The sequence below is a fragment of the Pogona vitticeps genome, chromosome 6 (assembly GCF_051106095.1).
Source record: "Pogona vitticeps strain Pit_001003342236 chromosome 6, PviZW2.1, whole genome shotgun sequence".
Classification (NCBI taxonomy): Eukaryota; Metazoa; Chordata; class Lepidosauria; order Squamata; family Agamidae; genus Pogona; species Pogona vitticeps.
This window is the reverse complement of record NC_135788.1, coordinates 49,534,116-49,550,318: the sequence shown is the minus strand read 5'-3', so window position 1 is coordinate 49,550,318 and position 16,203 is coordinate 49,534,116. Positions and strand designations below refer to the sequence as shown.

Genomic DNA, 16,203 nt, shown 5'->3' with positions numbered 1-16,203 from the left:
CTGTAGGAGGTGCTACACTGGATTTGGACTTGCTTTGACCATATATTGATATACATGGACATAATAATTATTAAAATTCAAATATGTCAAAGGCATAAGTCATGGCATTAAGCTAGAATTTGTAATATCTTTTTCTTAGTCTACAAATCTAGAAACCCCCCAGCCAAGATTCTTGCTGAGGGATTCTGCATGACATACTTCAAAAAAATAAACAGACCAAGCTCTATTATTAATCTTATTTATAAGGAGAAAGAAAAGAGTTGCAGGGGGGCACAACTGCTTCTGGGTCAATCAATTGTGGAAAAAGGCCTGGGCAGAATCTAGGTAAATAGACTTAATGTCATGTGACACTGAGTTTTGCAGAATTATAGCGAGCCAGAATAGGGCGGAAAACCAATTTTTAGAGGCCAGGCAAGGAAAACAAACAAACAAACAAACAAACAAATAAACAAACACCTAGTGGTTGCCTCCCTTCCCATTAGGTCTTGCATCTTGCCCAACAATTCTTATGTGGATGTTTTCCAGGCTCCACGCTGCTGCTGTGTGGTTTGTAGAAGGCTCATAACTCACAGCAATTATTATATGTTCTTTCCCTTGTTCCAAACAGCATGATGGGCTCACACAATCTTTTCCAGTCCTCTCCCCTCATTCCTAGTTTTTTTGCATGCTGACTCTGCATGAGCACAACACACATAAAAACACCTCTACACTGGGCTAGAGAGCCATGGCACCAACAGAGGATGGACGAAGATAGGTATTGAGACTTAATGGAACCCAACACACACACACACACACACACACACACACACACACACACACACACACACACACACAGAGAGAGAGAGAGAGAGAGAGAGAGAGAGAGAGAGAGAGAGATTCTTTTCCTCCAGCACCTTTTATCCTGAAATTTGTGTCCTTGCCTGGAGACCCCAAAAAGTGCAGAAATTCCTTGAAACCTATGTGTGTAATCCAAGAGTTAGCAATTCAGTCCTCAAATCTTTTTTTCCCAAAAGCATCATAGAATTGTTTTGGCCAGCTTTTCATAGCTATGATTGAAATTTTGAGTGGGAATATTGTTCTAGAACGTACTGGCCAAAATTCAAATATCTCTGCAATAAGTTCCACTAACCCTATGAGGCTTTAAATAATAATACTGTATTAATTTGCTGTCAAGACAATTCTGACTTATGACAAAAACTTTTCAGGATTTTTCAGGTCAAGAATACACAGAAGTGATTTACCATTCACTTCTCCTGGGGGCACCCGGGGTCTGTGCAGCTTGTCCAAGGCCACACAGGCTGGTTCTTCTTAAAGAAGGCACAGTGGGGAATCAAACTGTCAACCTCTGGCTTCACAGTAGATACCTAAACCACTGAGCTATCCAGCGAGGCTTTAAAGTGCTCCCCAAAATAGGAACTACAGTATAACACATATAGTAGTCTGATATAATTAGAAACAAATATTTTTTCTCACAAGTGACACTAACACCTTGGAAATCTCCCATATTTAATAACTGATGTTACTGAGGTGCTAGAAAACCATTTTAAAATAGAGTTAATATTCCAGTCAAGGTGAGTTTTCATTTGATTTACAAATCCTGGAAATGCAAATACTGACACCACTGCCAAAATCCCTGACATAATATTTTGCTATAGACACAATCATTCCCACTGCTGTCCATCACCCAGCCATTTCAAAATCAATTTAATTTCAGATGGGAATCTGCAGTTCAGGAAAAAAAAAAACCTTATACCAAAAGCAATTTGTCAGTTTTAGAGGTGCCCTAAAACTTTTTGAAATGTAACTTTCTTTTATCATACTGCACTGAATGGATTAACAACAGATATGTAGCAAACTAAAAATAAAATGTAAGGAGGAAATTGTTTAATATTATCTTTAGGATAATCATTACACTTTAGAATAATCATCACACAATAAAATTAAAAATGGTAATGAAATTATCCCCTCTCTCCAGAAGTGATAACTCAACATGACTGGATAAACATGGCACACTCTCACTTTACCCACTTCTTAAATGCACAAGCAATTACACTTACTGTAAACATGAGTCTCTGGGAATGAGATGGGAGACAATCAAATGACAAGTAATTAAGGACCATTATGATCCATTCTGACAGACAGGGAAAATTGTTTTCAAATAATCTGCTGAATTATTAATAACATGTTCATGTCAAGCTGCAAGGGACCTGTTAAAAACAAGGGCACAAAGATCTATCCGTGCAATGTTCTCAATTGCCGTGATCCTCAAACTTCACCTTGCTATAAATGGGTGACATGTCCATTATTTCAAATAGGTAACTGAAATACACCAGTATCCTGATAAGTAATACATTACGGTGCATATTTCACACATCATACAGTGAAACATGCAGTGAGTTGTGCTTCTCCAGGGAGAGCATTTGTTCCTATTCTAAGCCAGTTGGTACCCTTTAGTGCCACGTGTGCAGATCATACCAGGATTTCTGTCAACACTTACTCTTAAAATCTCACTTATCTTCTCATTTAAGAAAGCATAATTTCTTTAAGAAATGGATTTCCCCAAAAAACCTCAAAGAAGTCCTTTAAACCTCTTTAAAATAATCTTGTCTGTTGGACCTCCCCCTGCTTGCTTTAATAGATTAACAATAAATTGAAATCTAATGGATGAGGATGTCTGATCTGCTTGGAAAATGAGATGTCTTCAAATACTTAAAAAAAAAAATCAAAGGAAGCTCTAGAAATGTATCTCTGCTGGATTTTTGTGCTTTGTTGTTGTTGTTTAATTGGAATAGTGCTAATCTGAAAGCTTCTGACACAAATGAGTCAGTTTTTCCCTGTCAGCTTTCTTTACAGTCCAGTTTTCACACCCATATATGATGATCACAAATACAAGAGTGTGAATGATATTGGTCTTCAATGGCACATCCTCACACCTGATTATTTTTTCTAATTCCTTCATTGCTGCCCTTCTGAATCTCTGTCTTCTGATTTCTTGGCTGCAGTCTCCATTTGGGTTGATGATTGAACCAAGGTATAGAAAATCTCTAACTATTTCCATTTCTTCATTGTCAGTGTTAAAGTTAGGTAGTTCTTCTGTAGTCATGATTTTTGTCTTAACGCTCAACTGCAGTCCTGCTTTGGCACTTCCTTCTTTCACTTTCCCTAACAATTGTTTCAAGTCTTTGCTGCTTTCTACCAGTAAGATGGTGTTATATGCAGATCTTAAATTATTTATGTTTCTTCCAGAAGTTTTTACTCCTTCTTCATCTGAATTTAGTCCAGCTTTCCATATGATATGTTCTGTGTACAGATTGAACAGATAAGGGGATAAAATGGTTCTGCATTTGACTCATTTGCTTATAGGAAACCATTCCATTTCTCCATATTCTGTCCCAATGGTAGCTTCTTGTCCACAATACAAGTTACACATCAGAACAACCAAGGGCTCAAGTACACCCATTTCTTTCAGAAGAGCCCATAGTTTCTTGTGATCTCCACAGTTAAAAAGGCTTTGCTGTAATCTATATAGCATAGACCAGAAGCTAAAAGGAACTAAAAGGCAAGCATAGTAATTTGTTATGCACTATTCTCTGTGTTTACCACTTTAAGCAATGGAAGTGTTGATGGATATCAAAGGTTTGAAAGGTTACTTTTTCCCATGCTGGCTAGAGGATTCTGGAAAATGTATCCCAGAAAGTAACTTTTCCAGCTTCTGGCAGGCATGCATCCTATCAGTTCAAGAGATGGATTATATCAATATATGCCACTGTGCTTACATATTAATATCTTTCTAGTGGGTTAAACAACTTGAAAAATGATCTACTGTGTACCTGTATATACACATGGTAGCATCTAGTGTAGAAATATGCTTCCAAATCCAGCAAGTAGTTTAATAAGGGACCTTTTCACCAACATGTGGCTACCAAGGGGTGCTGAAAACTATTTTTTTCCTCTGAGCAGTAGTGCTGTGTCCAGTCTGAATATTAAAAAGAAACCACAACACTCTTGAAAGAATAGTTTGGCTGTGGTCCTGCATAACTCAACTGCTTATATATCACAGAGGTTGGTGGCATGTTAACCTGCCCAACGGAGTGCAGAATTGCATATTTGATTACCGACACCACATAGCCCTACTGGGATTCGATTTTTAGCTTCAAAGATGCAAAAAACACTCATTTATCCCAAATTGCTAACCTTGGAATGTCTAGTATTTAATTAATGAATCCTTGTGTTAAGAGATTAATTTGACGTACAGAATGGCTTCCTTGAGATATTATTGATAACAATCATGCACTGTCAAAATAATTTCAATTTATGGTGACCCCTTTCAGGGTTTTCTAGCCAGAATGCAGTATGTTTCTGAATTATTCATGGATATGGCAGCTATAATATAAAATAAAATTAGCAACACTATCTTAAGTATACCTACTCAACACATGAGTGTCACTATGTACAGACCTCAATCTTAATCAGGAAGAGGGCTAGGGTGCTAAAGGGACATAGCAGTTCTTAAAGAGAATGACATGGGGATGGATTCACTCTTCATCATATATAGGGTACGGTGGTCCCAGTGATGTCATTCGCGGGGCAACTACGTTAATTTACCAGTGACTTCAAAGCATAAAGCTCAATGTGAGGAAGTGCATTGGAAAATTGTATTTTTGAAGTGGGGAATCATCTCTTCTCATCCAGCCTGCTTCAGGAGTTTAAATTTGTTCCAGGCAGTTTGACACTGCTTTCATCTGCACTCTGCCCAGAGTGATCATGTGATCTGATGTAACAGGGGCTCGTGGGGGGTATCACTTCCCCTCAACTGAGTGTTTCTAGTCTGTATACATGTTCTTTATTTTTTGAAAATGTTTCAACTCAGCACTGGAACACATTATAGCTAGGGTACTTAGGAGAATTATTTTTTAAATAAGAGGTAGAGATTGCGAATTAGCACCATGTTAGCACATTAGGACAGCTTTTACTGTTGGAGCTCCATGCAAAGCAAGTTCTCTGCCCTGCTTACTGCTACAAATTGTTGTCTAGATGGCTACAATAATTTGCCAGTATTTTCTGCACTATTTAGTTGCATCTGAAGTTAGTCACAATTAAGAAATGACAGTTTTCAATGGATCTGCTGAATCAGGAAAAGATATTAAGGAAAAGATAGGGAAACACTCAGAATGCAATCAAATGTTGAAAGAAAGAGGCAGAACAGATTGTGGGGAGTGGTGGAGCAACAGAGCAGAAAACAGTCCTTATGGGAAATATATGCTGGCCCTTTAAAAAAAAAGCAGCAGCTTGGGTCTGTTCTAGTAATGTATAGTAAAATTTGCTATAAAGCAAGGAACCGGAAGTACCGACAACAAGAAAGGAAGAGGGAGAAAATTGAATCTCAGAAGTGCTTAGAAATAGGGACTGAATATATCCAATATCTTTTGAAATAGTATTAGTTTTCCTGCATATATCACAAATAAAAGCATTTGAAACAATGAATACTTACATGTGATAAAATATGGTGAAAAAAGTACCATTACCATTGTTATAAGCTTTTTTTCATTAATATTCTAATATTATTAGAATATTAATAAATATTATATCATATATCATTGTATCATAAATATATTACAACATCTCTCCCTTTATGAGCCTGCCTGGGCATTAAGATCATCAGGAGAGGCTTTTCTCTCAAGCTGCCACCTTCACAGGGATACAGGAGAGGGCCTTCTCCGTTGCAGGTCCCAGACTTTAGAACTCTGTTCCACAAGATGCCAGTCTGGCCCCATCACTGCTGTCTTTCTGCAAGCAGGCAAATACCTTTTCCTTTAGGCAAGCTTTCCCGTAGGGACTGGCTGCCTGAGTGGGGCTTGTTAAATGTATTGCTGTACTTTAATGCCTTGAGTGTGTCTGATGTTGCTTTTGTTTACCATTTTTAGTACAATATTTCTTTGATCCTTTACAGCAGGGATCCCCAACCCCCAGTCTACGGCCTGGTGCTGGTCTGTGGCCATGGCAGGACTGGGCCATGGAGACAGATCTCCCACCCCCCTGCACGCACTCCCCCCTGCATGCACGGCCCACCACCCGCATGGACAGGTGCCTTGCCCACCGTGAGCATGCCCCACCCTCTATGAGCACACCCCACCACTTTGCACATGCGCACGGGCATTCCCCTCCCCTCCATGAGCATACCCCCCTGCGAACAGACCCCACCCACCCCAACTGGTCCACAACTCAGAAAATTTTGGGGACCACTGCTTTACAGTATACTCACTGTTGTTAGCTTTACATACTATCTTTCAATGGGTCCTAAGGAATAAGGCTGGGTAAAATATTTTAAATAAATAAATAAACAAATAATAGTTTCACTTTTTTAATTATAATATACAATAATCCAGAAAATGTTTATTCTTATTTCTTGTTTTTCAAAACACTTTTTTTTGTGTAGCCTAGATATTAACCCCCCCCCTTTCCAATCAGTAATAAAACAAAAGATTTAATGTGACATCTCTTGGAAGTGAAAAACATCAATGCTTCAGAAACAGGGACAGGGCAAATAGATGGATGGAGGTGGTGCAGCAATAGATACAGGGACTTGGGCCTCTTGTCACCTCTTGCCTCTCCTAAGTACAGCCATTCTACTTCCTCCTTCTTGGAAGTCAGTTTCCTTTTATTATGGGTTTATTAGCCACACTTGGCATTTCTTCTATACGAACTACCAGTACACTCAGTACACTTCCCATTCATGGAAATCAACTTTAGAGACTGTGTAACTAGGTTTGTTGGTTTTAGTTCCTCAGTCTCTCTGAATGGGTTACTAAAATATGAGTTTCAAGAGCAGTGACTTCTATACAATAACCATAATTCAGCACTAGCCCATAGCACTTAGCTATCATTGTTGTTACGTGCAGTAAAGACAGAACTGACTTATAGAGACTCTTAACAGTTCTCAAGGTGAGTGAGATATTTAAGAAGTGGTTTTACCAGTTCCATTCCCTCCGTCAGTTTCCGTGGCTGACAGGAGATTCAAACCCTGTTCTCCTGAGTCCTAGTCTGTCACTCTATCCACCACACCACATTGGGAACTCTTGTTTAGCATCAAGACCAAATATTTATAGAATATATCATTGTGTTTCATGTTTCCTTGCCATGGTCCTATCCATCAGCTTACACTTGGGTAGGCAAAGCAACTCAGTGTGAGGATATTACACATTTCTGTTTATCACAGATTACCAGAGAAAAGCAGAGATGGTAACATGGTGCTGGTGCTTTTGGCTGGAAACAACATGATTCTCAAAATTACCTCAGTCAGTTGTTTATGGTTATTTACAAATAGGAGCCTAGCCAAAAATTCAAGGTATTAAAAATAAATGTATTTAATATTATTCTATAGCTCGAAGGCCAAGCACAGCCGCAGCTTCCTGATTAAATACTTATTATACATTTGCTCAGGGTCATGTTTTAGTGTGAGCAACTGGGTTGACAGGAGCAGACCTCACCCCCATCTGTCTCATAAAAGGTTGATCAAGACAGAAAAGCTGATTAACCTCTACCCAGAGACATTCCTTAAAATGAGAAGTGTTGTTCGTTGTTATATTGCTTCAGTACCCATTATCATTGGATTTTTTATTATCAGCAAAAAATAACTGATTGAAGTTACATACTTGAGTATGCTGTTTTCTTTACTGAACACATATCTAGCAGCAACCAAACAAATCAATAGCAAACAAAAAACTGCCACTAAGAGAAAGGTTTCTTTCCAGGAAAGAGATTGAAAGAGAAAACACTCTGCAGAGAGGTGGGATCTCTTTGAATTCAAAGACTAGAAGCAACAATTGGTTAGTGCTATATAGATATACAATCACCTCAGCCCGGAAAAGTCCCTCCCAGTCAAACAAACTACAGTGGTGCCTCGCATAGCGAGGTTAATCCGTTCCGGATTAACCTTTGCTATAGCGAAACATCGCTGAATGGAACAAAAAAAGCCATTAGAACACCCAAAACTCACCATTCAGCGATGCTTCCGGGGTCCGGCAGCCATTTTCGCGCCCTCGGTAAGCGAGGGGAGGGCGCGAAAACGCTGCGCGCGGCCATTTTGGCCGTAGCGAGACTGTGAATCAGCTGTTCGGTGGGTCGACAATGGCTGCCGGAACAGCCAAAATGGCCGCGCGCAGCGTTTTCGCACCCTCCCCTCGCTTACCAAGGGCGCGAAAACGCTGCGCGCGGCCATTTCGGCTGTTCCGGTGGCCATTGTCGACCCACCGAACAGCTGATCCGCAGGTCGCAAAGCAAAGGTCAGTAAGCGAACCGCTTACCAACCTTCGCTATGTGATTTTTGGCCATAGAGGCCAACACGATGCCTTCGCATTAGCGATCCCCAAAAAGGGATCGCTATGCGAATTAATCGTTATACGGTGCGCTCATTAAGCGAGGCACCACTGTACAGACAGCATCTGAGGCTGCAAACAAAACTCCAACAATACCTCATATATCACTAATTTGTCTGTTATAATACAGTGGTACCTCGATTTAAGAACTTAATCCGCATTGGGACTGCGTTCTTAAGTCGAAACGTTCTTAAGTCAAAACATTCTTAAGTCGAAGCACCATTTCCCATAGGAATGCATTGAAAACCATTTAATCCATATCTGCTGTTTTTTGTTCTTAAATCGAAGCATTGGTTCCCATAGGAACGAATGCAAAGCCAGTTAATCTGCATCTACCACTGGGGGCGATGTTTTTTTAAAAAAATTCTTCTAGAAAACCCTGAAAGGGGTCACAATAAATTGAAATTATTTTGACAGTGCATGATTGTTATCAATAATATCTCAAGGAAGCCATTCTGTACGTCAAATTAATCTCTTAATACAAGGATTCATTAATTAAATACTAGACTTTCCAAGGTTAGCAATTTGGGATAAATGAGTGTTTTATGCATCTTTAAGACTAAAAATCGAATCCCAGTAGGGCTATGTGGTGTCAGTAATCAAATATGCAATTCTGCACTCCGTTGGGCAGGTTAACATGCCACCAACCTCTGTGATATATAAGCAGTTGAGTTATGCAGGACCACAGCCAAACTATTCTTTCAAGAGAGTATTGTGGTTTCTCTTTAATCTTCAGACTGGACACAGCACTACTGCTCAGAGAAAAAAAAATACAGTGGTACCTCGACTTAGGAACTTAATCCGTATTAGGACTGCATTCTTAAGTCGAAACATTCTTAAGTCAAAGAACAATTTCCCATAGGAACGCATTGAAAACCATTTAATCCATATCTGCTGTTTTTCGTTCTTAAATTGAGGCGCTGTTCTTAAGTCGAAGCATTGGTTCCCGTAGGAACTAATGCAAAGCCAGTTAATCCGTATCTACCACTAGGGGGTGAATTTTTTCTTTTTCTTTTGACCTAAGGTGAACTTAGGTCAAAAAAAAAAAAAGGGCAGGAAAGTTTTTGTCCCCCCCTCTTTGTTTGGTTCTTAAGTTGCGGCTCCATTCTCAAGTCGAAGCAACTTTTTGCAAATGGAGCCATTCTTAACTCGAATCGTTCTTACGTAGGGACGTTCTCAAGTCGAGGTTCCACTGTATTATAACAGCAACCCCAAGCAAAATTTGCTACACAGGTGAGGTATGTTCCTTGGAATCCCAGAGGCAGATTCAGTCATGGAACAACTTCCACTGGCATCAATACTGGCACTGTGGATGAGTAAAAAGTCTATCTTTAGGAGCACAAGGTCTTCCACTGTTGTGTAGGCAGGCTCAAACTCTATTGGCTACAGCTTTATCCTAAAACCACAAAGGGAAATAAAACATTTTAAATTGTTGTATTCGCATAAAGTGGAAGTAAGAAATACATGTATGCTAGCTATTGAAAAGTAATGAGAGGAAGTTCTTCCAAGGCAAGAAATACAGGTTGCTCTGCAATTCAGAGTCAGTACTCAGACAAACTTGAAAAATTGCCTCAGGGCTTTAAAAAGTAGTAGGGTAACATGGAGAAAGAATCCATCAATTTCACCTATAAAGTTAACTCAGATTCTCTGTAATAATTGGAACATACAGTATGTCCACTTAAAATGCTTTGTGCAGAAGCAAGCAGCACTATGAAATATTCAATGGTGTTAAGAAATTAGAAATATATGGGGTAAGAGAATTTTAAACAGTTTTTCTGTAAGGATAAAGGAAAATTATTAGAAAATAACTTAGAGATGGTATTTAACACCAGTAAAATTACGCTGTAGTTGGAAATGTAATCAAACTGTAGGAATGTACTTACATATACAGTGGTGCCTCGCTTAACGAGTGCACCGTTTAACGATGAATCCGCATAGCGATGCGTTTTTTGCGATCGCTAATGCGATCACATTGCGATGTTTTCGATAGGGAAAACATAGCATTGTGATGTTTTGCAAACAGCTGATCGTTGGTTCCAAAATGGCCACTGGGTCAACCAAATGGCTGCCCGCAGCGTTTTCGTGCCCTGCCCTCGCTTAGCGGGCGACGAAAATGGCGGCTGGATGGAGGATTCCCCACATAGTGGTGAGTTATTGTCTGTCTTAGACAATGTTCAATGTGATGGGTTGACAAAAGAATAATCTTCATTTTATTAGCAGCAGCAGGACAAACAATAGCAAAAAAAGGATAGTGAAGTATTGAAGTATGATTTTCAGATAGCTGAAATGTATAATGAGATTTGGAATATAGTAGTCAATGATAAGTTAACATGTGATATTAAGATAAAGAAATGATTGTTGAATAAGAACATTTTAAGGATATATGGGGAGATTTTATAGAATTTACATTAATAAAAGGGAAAGATCAATTACCTTTGCAAAATACATTGCAATTTTGGAGGAAATAAGAGGCTGTGAAGTAACAGTTAAACTGGAAGTATCCATATTGGTCCCAGTAAAGGAGTACACTTTGTTATATTTAAGGTAACTGGATGCATTATGAATACTATGTGTTCCAGCCCTGATTCTGAAATGCATATTATACCATTAGAGAATGATCATACTAATGTCAGATATTTATTCTGAATTTAATTAGGCATGACTGTTCCAAAATACTTTGCTAAGAATTTCTGTACAGATTTAGATTTAAGATAAAACCTTTATTGGCATAAGGCATACAAAATCAACAATTATGTCAACAGATCTAAAAACAAGCACATATAACAGGCTAGATACAAGTGCTTTTGTTTGGTTAGGAAAATAGAGTCACCCTGTGGCCAAAATCAAAAATTTTCGGTTCGGTAGACTGTTTCAAAACAAAATGTCTGGTCAGGACTCTGGACAAAGATGGGTGATAAACACGTTCAGTTCAGAGGCTGAGTTACTATTTTGGGGGCATTTTGCTATTCAGTCCTTCCGCCATTTCTTCTTATGGAAAACTTGTTAGTTGATCAAAGAGTTAGTTCCTCTCCCCCCCCTTTAACTCCACATCACATTCATGGCAGGGGTGCAGAGCCTGTGGTTGTCCAAATTCTGAACTACAAGTCCCATTATGTCTCATTACTGACTCATAATGAGTAGCACTGAAAGGAACTGGAAGGCAAAAACATCTGGATGGCTAGAGGCATATCACAGGCCTCACATATGATACAAAAACAATATTCTTGGGGCACCTTAAATTGAAATATTAAGCTGCAATTAGAGTAGGCCAAGGTTCTCTCTCAGGTGCACGGCAGTGCAAGCAGCTCGACACAGGGCTCCTTCTTGCTATGCACAGGATAGTTTCCAGTCCCTTTGGTTCCGGTCATGACGGAACGCCATGCAGGGGGCAAAGTCACGCCTGACAAGGCTGAAAATAGGAGGGAACATTGGAATAAGCCCATTAAATCAGTGGGGATTTTGTAAGCCAGCTCTTCTGTAAGTTCCATTAATTCACTGGGCCTACTCTAGTTGAAATTTACTACTCTCTAAGCAATCTGATTTCAGCCATTGTGACACAACCTTTTAGAGTGGATTAGAGTCTACAACATCAGATATAGTATATGAAGACAGATTAATCCTTGATGTACAATCATACGGATTTACTGGTTAACCTCTGATTTCAGGATGTGATGTTTCCTACATAGCCCGCATGCATAGTGGCAAAACAGAAGCATATTCTGAAGAGTTTTTTTCTAAATTTATTCCTATCTTTTTTTTATAAGAAGCTTGAAATGCTTCTGCTAGCATAAAAATATGTGAAACTAATGCCTGAGTGAAAATTGTACATCATCACCCCATTTCATGTGTTACTTCGGACAGAAAATAACTACAGGAACAACTGAAGACAACGTTATGAAGCAGCCAAGTTTAGTTTTCTCTGAAACAATGTGGTGTGAACAATTTTGAAGGCAAAGCTAGCTAAGGAAACTGGTGCAATGATGGTGCAAATACATCACATCAGTATAATGGAAATACGAGCTTGCATTGGACGTCAACCAAGAAAAAGGGTGTTTGAATTCAAAATCGTTATGAAACATAACTGGATCACTCATGCCCCGTTTGATTCACCTTGCAGGATTGCTGCAAGGAAAAAAACGGGAGGAAAGTCATCTTAAAATGGAGAAAGAACGATTTCTGATGGGGTTACCAGGTCCATAGGGCCGAAATCTGAGACCATGGGTCAAACCATTGAGATACTATAGGAGAGGAAGCAGGCAGGCAATTGCTGGGAGGAAGCTGGAGTTGTCTCTAGGCTAACTAATTTTATAAAGGGCCAAATGATAATTTGGATAAATGTTGCACTATCCAAGCAGATAATAAAAATTGTCCATCAGCTGCACATATTCCTGCTATGGCTTATACAGTAGCTTTACCAACTGGGAGAGCTTTTCAAGTTCCACAGTGCTGTTGGAACTTCTGGAAAAATCATCATCAGTCTATGGAAGTTGCCCCCAACCTGAGTCACTGTTGCCAGGACCTGTGTTAAAACATAGCTATCAAATCCTAACACTGGCATTATGCTCCTTGTCTCACTCCCAGCTGCACCATGTATAACTTGCTGGCATACTAGGCCCTCCTCCTTCCTTTTGGCTTTCCAGCGTGCCCGTATGACACAAGCACAACTCACTTCCTAGAACCTTGGTTCTTAGCCAATAAACACTGGTGGCAGCAGCAGGGGATGTAGAAAAATAGGTGCCCAGGCTTTACAGCCACATGAAATACAGTACAAAAATAAAACTTACTCCCCATTCTAGGCTTACTGCTCAATGATGTGTCACCCTGCCTAGAGATCCGTGGGAGCAAAGCAAAACTTATTGAGAGTTCAGCCAATGCCTTGAAAACTGGCAATGCTAACAATAAACATACAGAAGAAACAGAAACAGTTAAGATTTAGAAAAATCCTGCTTTTGTGAGTTCGGATTGACCATCCAACCAAGGGCCACCGAACCTACACTCCTGACGCGTTTGCAGGCTGCAGTTTGAAATTCTCTTTTAAAAAAAGAGACCTGGCACGGACATCTGCCACGGCTTTGGGAGGTTTCATATCTATAGATATATATCTGCGTTATCCACAATGTTCTGGTGTACAGCCTGATGAAAACTAGTACAAGTCAAAAGCAAGCCTGTGTTTTTATTTTTCTATGGTCCGATATGATAATCGGCCGCCGTTGCTTTTGCCTCAGGAGGCTTAAGACCCTGATCCAAGAGCTGCCGTTTAACACCAGTGCCGTTCTCTCCCCCCCCCCGGGGGAGCGGCCCCCCTTCTATTTTTAAAATGTGATCCGGATGCTCCCCCATCAGCCGATTCTCTGCCCTCTGAGGAAATCCGCTTTCGTTTGGGGGCGGAAAGCAAGGCCAGGAAGCAACTCGCAGGAGCTCCGTAAGCCTCTTGGCCCGCGAGCTGCCTTCGAAAAGCTTCCCCGGCTCCCTCCGCAGCCAAACCCGGAGAGGCCAGAAGGGCCTCTTCCCACGACCAGTCATTCCTCCCCCTCCACCATCTCCCCTCGCTCGCTCGGCCGGGGATTGTTTTCTTCCACCCTCCAGGATGTGAGCTCACCAGCCCGCCGCCTCCTTCCGCTCGGGTCATGCTTACCGGTTCCGTGTAGCCGAGGCTTGGGGGCCAGTTCCGGCCCCGGCTTCCCCGGGCTGGCCTCCCTCGAGTGGAGGCGGAGAGGGAGAGAGAGACACCGGGTGAGTCGCTCCGGGGAGGGCGCTTGTTTCGCCTCGGCTGCGGGCGAGAGTAGTGGCTCTCCGTGGGCGGGCGGGGGTTTTCCCCGCTGTCCTCGTTTGGAGGAAAGGTGGCCAATGCTTCACAGAATCCTTCCCCTCCCGTTCCGTGTAACGACATTCCGTTCCTATGCCCAAACGGGATGCCGGGCTCTCCCTCATCCAAGCCCCAGGCCTGGGACGTGACTCTGCAAAAGGCGAAGGGGTGCGAGGGCTGAGGAATGGGCTTGAGAGGGAAGGAAAAGCCGGTTGCGGGTGGATGGACGCCCCCAAAGAATGCATGCATGCAAACACACACACGCCATCGATGTATGGTGTGTGTGTGTGTTTGCATGCATTCTTTGTATCCGTACGTGTGTCTATGGACGGATAACAACCGGGACGAAATTGGGGAGCGTGTGTTGTTGCCGGTGAGAAGAGGTGGAAAGATGGTGGGAGTGTTGTGGGGGAGACTGAGCAAGGAGACGGTGAGGGAGGGAGAGGTGGGCTGTGTTTTGGGTGCGAGGACTCCAGAAAGGGGTGCTGTAGCTCTTAAAATGAATGGAGAGCATCTGTTTTTGAGAAGTTGAAGGGTTCTGTTTCCATACATTTTATTTAAAATGACATTCATACATGAGTGATGACGTTCCCATCCCTTATTTTGTCAGTTTTAAATGGATTGCTGAACCTGAGAGTAATTAAAAACAGTATATGTTGGGTTGGTGGAATTTTATCTCTGGTCAAATGTTACGTTTTTGTTTTTTTCATTGTTGCTGTTGCTGTTCATGACAATTACATAAAGTGAAGTTGGAAGGAGTCTATAAAGCCATCAAGTCCAACCCCCTGCTTGATGCAGAAAGTACTGCATCCAGCTACATGATAGCCCTAAGGTATAAGTCACCATGAATGTATCCCTGTGTGGAAAGGATATTCAGAATCAGAGAATTTATGGTTAAATATAATTACCCCATAATAAGTGAGTTCTGTAGTCATTTTTAGAAACGTTACAATGAGTACTGCATCCTTCATTTTGAAAGGTTTGTAACAATGTACATACACAACATACTGGATGAAATCCTGTTGTTTAGTAAGTTGCACTAGAGTATCTGGTAAGTCAAGTACTCTCTAAGTTCCTTGATTCAAATAGACTACTCTAGTTGCAACTTACTTTAGTGTAGTAAGTCACAACTAGCCTGTTTGCATCAATGGAAATTTATGGAGGAGCAGACTCGCAAAATCCCCACTGATTTAATATGCCTACTCTAGTTGTGATTTACTATACTAAGCAACAGGTGTTCAGACAATGTGTTATGTATGTGCCCTCAAGTCATATCTGACTTATAACAACCTTAAGGGTTTTTTCTAGGAATGTGGGGTATCTACAGAGCGGTTTTACCCTGTGGTGTTCAACAGGAAAGAAAAGGGAGAAGGAGTGCTCAGATCAGGGACTGTAATTTATTAAAGGCGCAAGCAGGAGCAGTTCTATCTTTTTTTTCCCTTTTGTTTTAACTTTATTGAAAGAACATGAAAACAACAAAAAATAATTTTACAGGACCAATTCCAGTTTATGTATCTCAGTTATTTGCTATAATATAGCTTTTAAACCAGGTGCCTCTAACTGGCAAGTTAATGTCTAAGTAGTAAGTTAATAAATAGGGTTTAATGTAAGGCAAAACAACAGTTACAGTTTATATAATTTTATTGATTGATTGCATTTCTGTGCCATCTTTCTCCTGATAGTGGGACTCAAGGCAGTATTTCAAATGGAAAGGTATAGTTTGTGTCATGTAAAGAAACATCCAAACACTGTGGATGAGAACAGTAATGCCTTTTATTTTGCCCCCCCCCTTTGGCACCAAAGAGTCTACAGGATTGGGATGAAGTCTTTTATTACAGAAGATTACATACATGAAGATTCCATAGGGGCCTTTGGATGTCATCATCCTTAAGCAGCATGACATACAAAACAGGATTCCAGTCAATAGTTCTTTCTGAAAAGTACAACCATTTATGGAAATCTTTTCTGTGCTTCAAATGGAATGGTATATTACGTGTCATTTTAAAGCAGCAACCAAAAACT

At 40.6% G+C, this 16,203-nt stretch overlaps 1 protein-coding gene and 1 long non-coding RNA gene across 2 annotated transcripts in view; one reads left to right on the top strand and one right to left on the bottom strand.

Moving 5' to 3' along the window:
* The window catches only part of LOC140708185 (uncharacterized), a 34,550-nt gene extending 20,410 nt beyond the window's left edge, over positions 1–14,140 (bottom strand). Inside the window, exon 1 of the long non-coding RNA XR_012088366.2 lies at positions 14,011–14,140. This is a non-coding gene — a long non-coding RNA (uncharacterized LOC140708185). The remainder of the gene's footprint in view (positions 1–14,010) is intronic.
* The window catches only part of PIK3R4 (phosphoinositide-3-kinase regulatory subunit 4), a 44,442-nt gene continuing 42,210 nt past the window's right edge, over positions 13,972–16,203 (top strand). The window contains exon 1 of the mRNA XM_020806862.3: positions 13,972–14,108. The gene's annotated coding sequence lies outside the window, so the exon portion shown is untranslated. The remainder of the gene's footprint in view (positions 14,109–16,203) is intronic.